We start from the raw sequence: 9263 nt of genomic DNA, 5'->3' as shown, positions 1-9263 counted from the left end.
GGAGGAAATCCACACATAATAACAATACCACTAAAAAATCCAAAACAAATAAGAATGAACAATCAATTGTCATTAATATCTCTCAATATCAATGGTCTTAACTCACCTATAAAAATACACAGGCTAACAGAATGGATACAAAGACAGAATCCATCCTTCTTCTGCATACAAGAAACACACCTGACCTTCAAAGACAGACATTACCTCAGAGTAAAGGGTTGGGAAAAGATTTTCCAATCAAATGGACCCAAGAAACAAGCTGGTATAGCAACCCTAATATCTAAGAAATTAGACTTCAAACTAAAATCAATCAAAAGAGATGAAGAAGGGCATTTCATATTCATCACAGGAAAAGTCCATCAAGATGAAGTCTCAATCCTGAACATCTATGCCCCAAATACGCAGGCACCCACATTTGTAAAAGAAACATTACTAAAGCTCAACCCACACATAAAACCACACACACTTATAGTAGGAGACTTCAACAACCCCCTTACACCACTAGACAGGATCACCATACAGAAACTTAACAAAGAAACAAAGGATCTGACAGAAGTTATGACCCAACTGGGTTTAACAGATATCTATAGAACATTCCATCCAAACACAAAAGAATATACCTTCTTCTCAGCGCCACGTGGAACCTTTTCTAAAATTGACCACATACTTGGCAACATAGCAAACCTCAACAGATACAAAAACATTGAAATAATGTAGTTGTCCCGACCTGCGGGACAACAACCTATAGCAAGATATCCAGGGAGGGGAATGGGGACAAGAGACACAGAGAGAATGACAACAAGACAGGATTCTGATCAAGTGACAAATTTTATGTTTTCCAGGCTAGCGTATATAGTCAGCAGAGTGGGGTAAAGGGGAGGGGGAAAAGAGGCCAAGAACCAGGTGTTAGTTCAAGCAGGATGTTAGAAAACTATAGGAGGAGGATGTTGGCAGGGTAAAAAGTTCATGGGTGGTGGGGTGAGGGAGGGTTATCTAGGTAAGTGGTGGGGCAGGGGAAGGTTGCCTAGGTAAGTGGGCCTGTGGTTGGAACAATGGATTGATGTCTGGGTCATGTTGTTCCTCCTGGGTGCTCATGCTTCTAGAAGCCATTTATAATCAAAGACAGTTCTATAACACTGTGGCCTGCCAAGTTTGGCCTAAAGGTTCATGCCAAGTTGTATGGCTCCCAACAGAATAACCCTGCCCTCTGCTGAGGTGAGTGTCAGCTCTGCCCTCGCCCCAACTCCCACCATCACCCCCCTCCTTGGATCTTTCTGGACCTGCTCCTGGCATAGAGTGGACCCGCCCCAACAGGGAGGACCTCCCTGAGTCCAAAAACACCTCACTCCTGGTTCCCCCTCTGCCCTGCCCTCTGCTGAGTGAGGAGAATACCAGGAGAGACCAGACCATCCAGAGTTGCAGACACTGAAGTCTTGGCCAATGTACTCCACCAGGTGACAAGAAGAAATAGAGAGACTCCACCTGCACCCATTGGAAGACGAGGTGGGAAGAAGACAGAATAATAACACACTCTGTTGGGTTCCAGCCACTATGGGGTCTCTGTGAGTTGCTTGTCAGTCAATAACCACAGGTGCATCCTATGTTCTAGTCCTGGCTTACAGCCCCGGCCTTGCCCCACTACACCTGGGAAAACACGAGCTCTTCCACCTGGGGTTTTTCCACTTCTGTAAGTGTATATAAAGCTGCTCTCCCCCTAGAATGAGAGAGACAAAGTTGGACAGACACACATAAGCACAAGCAGCTGGACGTCTTTGCTTTTAACGAAATCTCCAGGCTTTTGCCCGATACTTCAACTTAGTCATGGTGTGGACACCACAAGTGAAGGTTCCACAGAGATCTGGAAAAAAAGGAGACCCTGAGAGATCACTCTCGAAAGGCTGGCCAACAAGTATGGTTTATGAGGGTGGATTGGTACCTCAGCTCCTGAGATAGATGGATTGGTAAAGGTATCAGAAGGGTATCTCAACTCCTGAGATGGTTGGATTGAAAATAGAGAAGCTCTGTCGCAAAAAGAAAACTGCAGTTAGTGGAATTGTTATGAAAAGTAAAGAAAAAAGAAAAGAAAAACAGAAAATGAGAAGTAAAAATATAGAAAATGAAAAGTAAAAAAAAAAACAGAATAATAAAAAAGGAAAATACACAGAGTGTCCCGATACTGTATGCTATTGTGCTGTCTTTGAATTGTTCAATTGCCAAGGAAAGATTAACTGCTAAAATATGCTTGATTATGTATGCTGCTGGATTAATTCAACTTCTATATTTCAAAAATACTTTAACTTCAAAATTTAAATATAAGGACAGGTTACTTGGGAAAGGAATTTCTGCTTTTGTTTCCATAGAAAATGAAAAGCTGTGGGTTCCTTTCAGACTAATATGGTTTGATGAAGCAAGACTCCCTGAAGCAATGTCCAGGTGATCCAACATTGAAGACACCTGGGACGATGCAGTCATAGACCACTACAACCAGGATTTCTGGGTTTTCTAAGGATCCCCATGATATTTTAGTGGCCCCAATCAGCAGGAAGTTTGGAGAGAATGATGCCCATATTCCCAAATATTGTTTATAAATGTGTGTTTTCATTTAAATGGGGTGATTGCAGCTATTGCTATTGCTGCTACAGCAGCCACTGTGTCTGAGATTGCCATCTCACAGTCTGTAACTACAGCCAGCACAGTGAATAAACTGGCAGGGGAAGTAACAGAGGCTCTTACCACTCAGAGCTCCATAAATAACTTAGTCCAGGTATGAAGGTTAAATCTTAATCAACAAATTATACTCATCAATTGGCCAATCAAATTATTAGGATAAATGAGACCCAGGTTCCTCTGTCCTCAGGAGAGATCATCCTTAGGGGATTGCAGATGGTGGGTTAGGGTTAGGGGTCCTTATCTCTGGGCCTTGCAGCCATAGGACTTCATTTGGCTAAGGCGCCTCAGCGCTAGACAAGCCTAGGTTCAATTTGTCACTCAATGACACAGAGAATCCTTCAGCTCAACTATGGTTGACCCTACAGAAAAATTAGGCAGCCAATGACGGGTGAGGCCAAGGGGATGCCAGCCGACCCTAAGACAGGAGAGTCATGCAGCCTGGGTGATCTCTCCATTGACAGGTAAGGTTGGCGTCAACATCCTGGTTACCTAACACAGGTACTAATTTATATATAAAGAAGGGGAAGATCTTGGGCTCCAGTCCCCACAGGGTCTCTGTGAGTTGCTTGTCAGTCAATAACCACAGGTGCATCCTGTGTTTTAGTCCTGGCTTACAGCCCAGGCCTCGCCCCACTACACCTGGGAAAACACGAGCTCTTCTTCAATGAGCTCTTACACCTGGGGTTTTTCCACTGTGCTGTAAGTGTATATAATGCTGCTCTCCCCCTGGAATAAGGAGGATGAATAAAGATGGAAAGACCCACATAGCACAAGTGGCCACACGTCTTTTAACTAAATCTCCAGGATTTCGCCGGATACTCGGACTTAGTTGCAGCATGGACACCACAACACTCAACAACAGAAAGACCAATATGACACTAGCAGAATCTGGGACTGCACACCAGCAAGACCTGAAAAGCACAACACAGAGGAAGAAGAAGAAACAGACCTCAAAAATTACTTTATGAAGATGATAGGACCCTTAAAGAAGAAAGGAGAAAGTCCCTTAAAACTTGAAAACAAACAAAAAATTTCAAGAAATAAATAAATCTTTTAAAGAATCTAAAGAAAGCCAAGAAAAACAACCAAACAAGTGAAGGAAACAATCGAAACAGTTCAAGGCTTCAAAGCTGAAATAGAAACAATAAAGAAAACACAGAATGAGGGGATGCTGGAAATAGAAAAGCTGGATAAACGATCAGGAACTAAAGACACAAGTATAACCAATAGAATCCAAGAGATGGAAGAGAGAATCTCAGCTGTTGAAGACTCACTAGAGGATATACAGTCATTGACCAAAGAAAATCTCAAGTCCAACAAATCCCTAACACAAAATATTAGACCCCCGAAAACTCAAGTATCCGGGGTCCCAGGCCACGTTCTCGGTCACCCCAATCACCAGGCAGATTCGAGAGCTTGCTGTAAACTGCACGAGGCTTTATTGTAATTTAACGAGCTAACCCCATGTTAGCTCAGCTCTTTCACCCACCCGCCATGGCGGATGGCCAGAAAAGACAGCTCCAAGGGGCTCCCGAAAGATCTTATAGGGCAGCATAAGGGGAGTGTCTAGGGGGTAAGCACAGGCTTACGACTGGTGTGCCTCCAGCCTTGGAGGGCTTGCCCTGTGTTGATTGGTCAACTGGTTGTTATGGCCCATAGGCCCTCCCAGGGTGGTTGCTATGCTCTCTACATCATTGCTGTGCGCTTGTCCGTAAAGCACACCCAGGGTTGTAAAGCATAGCGCCACCAGCTAACTTCTGATTGGTTCCTTGTCACGAGACAGGCATCTGACTTTCTAGTGACTTCTAATGGGTTCCTTGTCACGAGACAGGCATCTGACCTCTAAGTGACCAAGGCAGGTTTATGGCAAGCACATGTTTGGCTGTTATGGCTGCCGAAAGGGAAGCTGGTTCCTTCAAAAATATCCAGGAAGTATGGGACACCGTGAAAAGACCAAACCTAAGAATAATAGGTTTAGAAGAAGGTGAAGAAATACAGCTCAATGGTACGGAAAACATATTCAACAGAATCATAGAAGAAAACTTCCCCAACCTACAGGAGGATATGTCTATGAAAGTACAAGAAGCTTGCAGAACACCAAACAGACTGGACCACAAAAAGAAGTCCCCTCACCACATAATAATCAAAACACCAAACTTACAGAATAAAGAAAAAATATTAAGAGCAGCAAAGGAAAAAGGCCAAGTAACATATAAAGGCAGACCTATCAGAATTACACCCGACTTCTCAATGGAATCTTTGAAAGCCAGAAGGTCCTGGAGAGATGTTCTTCAAACGCTAATGGAACATGGATGCCAACCCAGACTAATGCACCCAGCAAAACTTTCAATCACTATAGATGGAGAAAGTATGATTCTTTTGCTGGGCAGCTGTCAGTACCTCTAACTCCAGAACCTGTTCATTTTGGACAACTAAAAGGCTGCACCCATGAAGCACCAACTCTCAACTGCCCTGTCCCCCAGCTTCTACCAATCACCAACCTACGTGCTATAAATCTGGCTACTCTAGGGACCTGCTAGAATTCATATATTTGTCTTTTTGTGCCTGGCTCATTTCACAGGTCTTCATGTCCTCAGGGCCATTTATGTTGATGCATCTATCAGAATTTCCTCCCTTTTCAAAAATTTTATTATTTGGGAATCTCACACCATGTGCTCACATTCTAGTCTTCTCATGCCTTCCCCCTCCCCCATGACATCCCCCAAAACAAAACAAACAAACAAAAAACCAATTTCATTTTTTGTTGTCCATATATTCACTGGAGCATGGTCAAATTCCTAGTGACCAGTCTCCCAAGGGAAGATGAGTCTGTCTCCATCTGCTTCTCCATCAGAAGCCATCAGCTGAGGGTATCTGTATGAGAGCAGGGTGGAACAAGCTCTCCCATGACCAGGAATGTTAACAGGCTTCAGGTGGCAGCCCCAACCACCGGCATGCACATGGGCTTCTGTGGTAACACAAGCCAAAGACATCAACAAGGCCCTTGTTCTTATCAAGATCACTGATCCACATCATGGCCCTCAGTGACTGCACTGACCACATGCCTCAACACGGCAGTTAGATAAGCATGGCACCCCAAAGCAGCAAATCCTCAGGATATCACAAAGGCGTCAGGCAGAGGCACAGACTGCATAGATCAACATGGATCTCAGGCCAGCAAGCCTAACTATCCCTGAAATCCACATGCTAGAAGGAGAGAACTTACTCTCACAAGTTTTCCTCTTGTCCTGCTATGGCATGTGCCCTCCCCACACATAAACAAAAAATGTAATTTAACATTTAAAAACATTTATTTTTATTTTATGTGTATGAGTGTTTTGCTTGCAAGTGTCTGTGCACCACATGTATACAGAGCCCACAGAGACCATGTTGATGTCCCATGCTGCTGCTGGAGGCCATGTTGATTTCAGTGATCTGTGCTGCTGCTGGCTGCTATGCACAAGGAAGTTTCTTTTGCAGTGGTTTTGATGACTGCAGACTCATAACTGAGAATGAGAGACATTAAAGGTTTCTGTGACAACATACCCCCTTCTAACAAACAAACAAAAAGAAACAGTCCAGACAGGAAGCTGTGACTGCCCTTGGCCACCACTAAGTCCCAGTATGGGGTGAAAGCCTGCAGATTTGGATGAACCACAAGACGCCTGGTTTACTTTCTGAGAGAATGTCTCCCACCTTTATTGTGGAGCAGCCTTATATACAAACTTACAAAAACCCCAGGTCAAAGGGTTCACAACAGGATATTGATCCCAGTGGGGTGAGGTCAGGAAAACAGGAGGTACCTGTGGTTATGCTGGAAAACAACTCTTAGAGTCCCTATGGGGGCTGGGTGCCAACAGGAAGCCATTGAAGAGAACTCTCATAAACTATGATAAAGATTCTGAAATGTAGCTTTTCACAGTTGATGGCTTCTGGGCCTAGTTTTCTATAAGGGGTTGGCCACTGGGAGTTTGACCATGCCCTAGTGGGTCTATGGGCAACATAAATGGGACTTTGTGAGGATATTTTTGTGTCAGGAGGTGCAAGAGTGGGAGGGTGGATCTGGAAGGAATGGGAATTGAGTATGATGGGGCAAGTTGTGTGAAATTCCCAAATAATAAAAATATTATGTTGGGGAAAAGATAAAGATATGAATCTTTAATATATATATATATATATATATATATATATATATATATATGGGAAAGGAGGAGGGGTGGTCAAAAGAGGTTGCATTTGAGCAGTGCCCATGTGGAACTATTAAGCCTAACTCCTCTACTATATAAATCAATACATAGTACTAAACTATTTTTTAATTCTTAATTAAAGGTTTATCATGACTAACCAAAATCAAAACATGCAGAGCAGTGGTTAGGGTAACTTTCATGCACCTCTTAAGTGGTTACAACTGTGGTGCATACATTCAGAGCTTCCTAGTAAATTTTTCAATAATATAAATGAATGCTTTTCAAAATCCTCTATCACAAATGCCTTCCATTGAAAAGATATCAATTTTGACCCCCCCCAAGGAATTTAGAAATAAAGACTACATGTTAAAAAAGAATTACTCCTAGTGAAGGGACCAGCTTCCCTTTTGGCAGCCATAATGGCCGAATATGTGCTTCTATGACCTTGTCCTAGAAACTAGAAAGTCAGATGCCTGTCTCGTGACAAGGAACCAATCAGAAGTTAGCTGGTGGCGCTATGCTTTACAACCCTGGGTGTGCTTTACGGACAAGCGCACAGCAATGATGTAGAGAGCATAGCAACCACCCTGGGAGGGCCTATGGGCCATAACAACCAGTTGACCAATCAACACAGGGCAAGCCCTCCAAGGCTGGAGGCACACCAATCGTAAGCCTGTGCGTACCCCTAGACACTCCCCTTATGCTGCCCTATAAGATCTTTTGGGAGCCCCTAGGAGCCGTCTTTTTCTAGCTGTCCGCCATGGCGGGTGGGTGAAAGAGCTGAGCTAACATGGGATTAGCTCGTTAAATTACAATAAAGCCTCGTGCAGTTTACAGCAAGCTCTCGAATCTGCCTGGTGATTGGGGTGACCTCGAACCTGGCGTGGGACCCCGGATACTTGAGTTTTCAGGGGTCTAACACTAGTTTTCCTCCTCCTGAGACCTGCTAATAACTTATCTATTTTCTGTCTCAATGGAATTGCCTTATCTTTTTATTTGCCATCCTAGAATCTATCTGGCTTTTTGTTTCTGCCTTCTTTCATTTATCATACTATTTCAAGATTCATTCACTTTGTAGCACAAAAACTACTTCATTCCTTGTGATGGATGGATGATATTCCTTTGTGTGAATAGACCACATTTGACTCATTTACTCATTTGTTCATAAGACTTTTTAATTGTTTCTCTCTTTGAGTCATCTGGAGAATGTTGATATGAACATATGTGTGTGAGTTTTGTGTGGACATAAGGTTTCTAGACTGCAGCTGGGTAAGGCTGTGATCAGGATTAAGTTCCTCACAGAGCCCCTTAGCTTAGTACTGACACAGGGTGCATCAATTAACTCCAAGAGCTATTCTTGGGATGGGTAATTCAGTACTCCTGGCTTGGAGCCAGGAGTACTGAAAAATTATAGCACAGAGGATGGGGACATTAGTTCCACCAGTCCATGTGACTTTACTGAGCCCAAGAAGCCAACCTGAAGGAGGTTTCTCAAGGCAGCTGGATTTCAGGACCAAGCAGAGAGGAGCTGGTGGAACCCTTAAGAGAAGATATGTTTCCTGGGGGAGCCACAGCAGGAAATTTGAGTCTTTGCTTGGAACTGGCCTTATTCAAAGAATCAGAGGCTCCTACTAATTATGGAGCCAGCCACAGTTACACTGCTATGAGCAAAGTAGGACAGTGAAGCACCTTCTCTAGACACTGTCAAGAAGCAGGCAGCAGCCAGATATAGTCCAAGGACAGGTTGCATGTAGGCACTTTCAAGTACTGTGACAAGCTTCTGGGAAAACTTACATGGGCCCCTGTCGATGATAAGAGCTACAGTTGGTAGAGGGCTGAAGCTGAAAGAGAGATACACAGTCAGTGCTTATCTTCTTTCCAATGGGAGCAGTCCTACTAACACACACTGTGGCATAAGGCCTACTTAAAAAAACAAAAAACAAAACAAAAAAAGCCCTTCTGTCCTGCAACACAGTCCTGTTCCAGACCTCTGCCTGAAAGATTTCCAGGGGCTTTCAGCAGAGCCATAGAAGGGAGGTAGACTGGAACTTTGAGCTGCTTCCCTGCTCAACACTCTGATCCACAAACCCCATCCTAGGGCCTGCTTGACCTACAATAGTGGAGAGAGATGGAAGACATGTAAGCACAAGAAAGCATTACAGTGACTCCCACAAGCTGTACAGCAAGCCAGGAGTGTTAGGGGTATGCATTATCCAGGTTTCATTGTGGGCAAATGACCCTGAGCCACCCCCTGTGGAACAGGGACATGAAGGTAGGAGGGGGTGATCTAAGTACTGGGCCCAATTAAGAGATCAGATAGTGAAGGGTTTGGGAGCCCTTAAGGTAAGGAGGCCTTGGCTGATCCTGCAGGTTGATATAAAGTCCTGTAACCCCACAGGTAATATG

The sequence above is a fragment of the Cricetulus griseus genome, chromosome X (genome assembly GCF_003668045.3).
Source record: "Cricetulus griseus strain 17A/GY chromosome X, alternate assembly CriGri-PICRH-1.0, whole genome shotgun sequence".
Classification (NCBI taxonomy): domain Eukaryota; kingdom Metazoa; phylum Chordata; class Mammalia; order Rodentia; family Cricetidae; genus Cricetulus; species Cricetulus griseus.
This window is presented reverse-complemented; position numbering follows the sequence as displayed.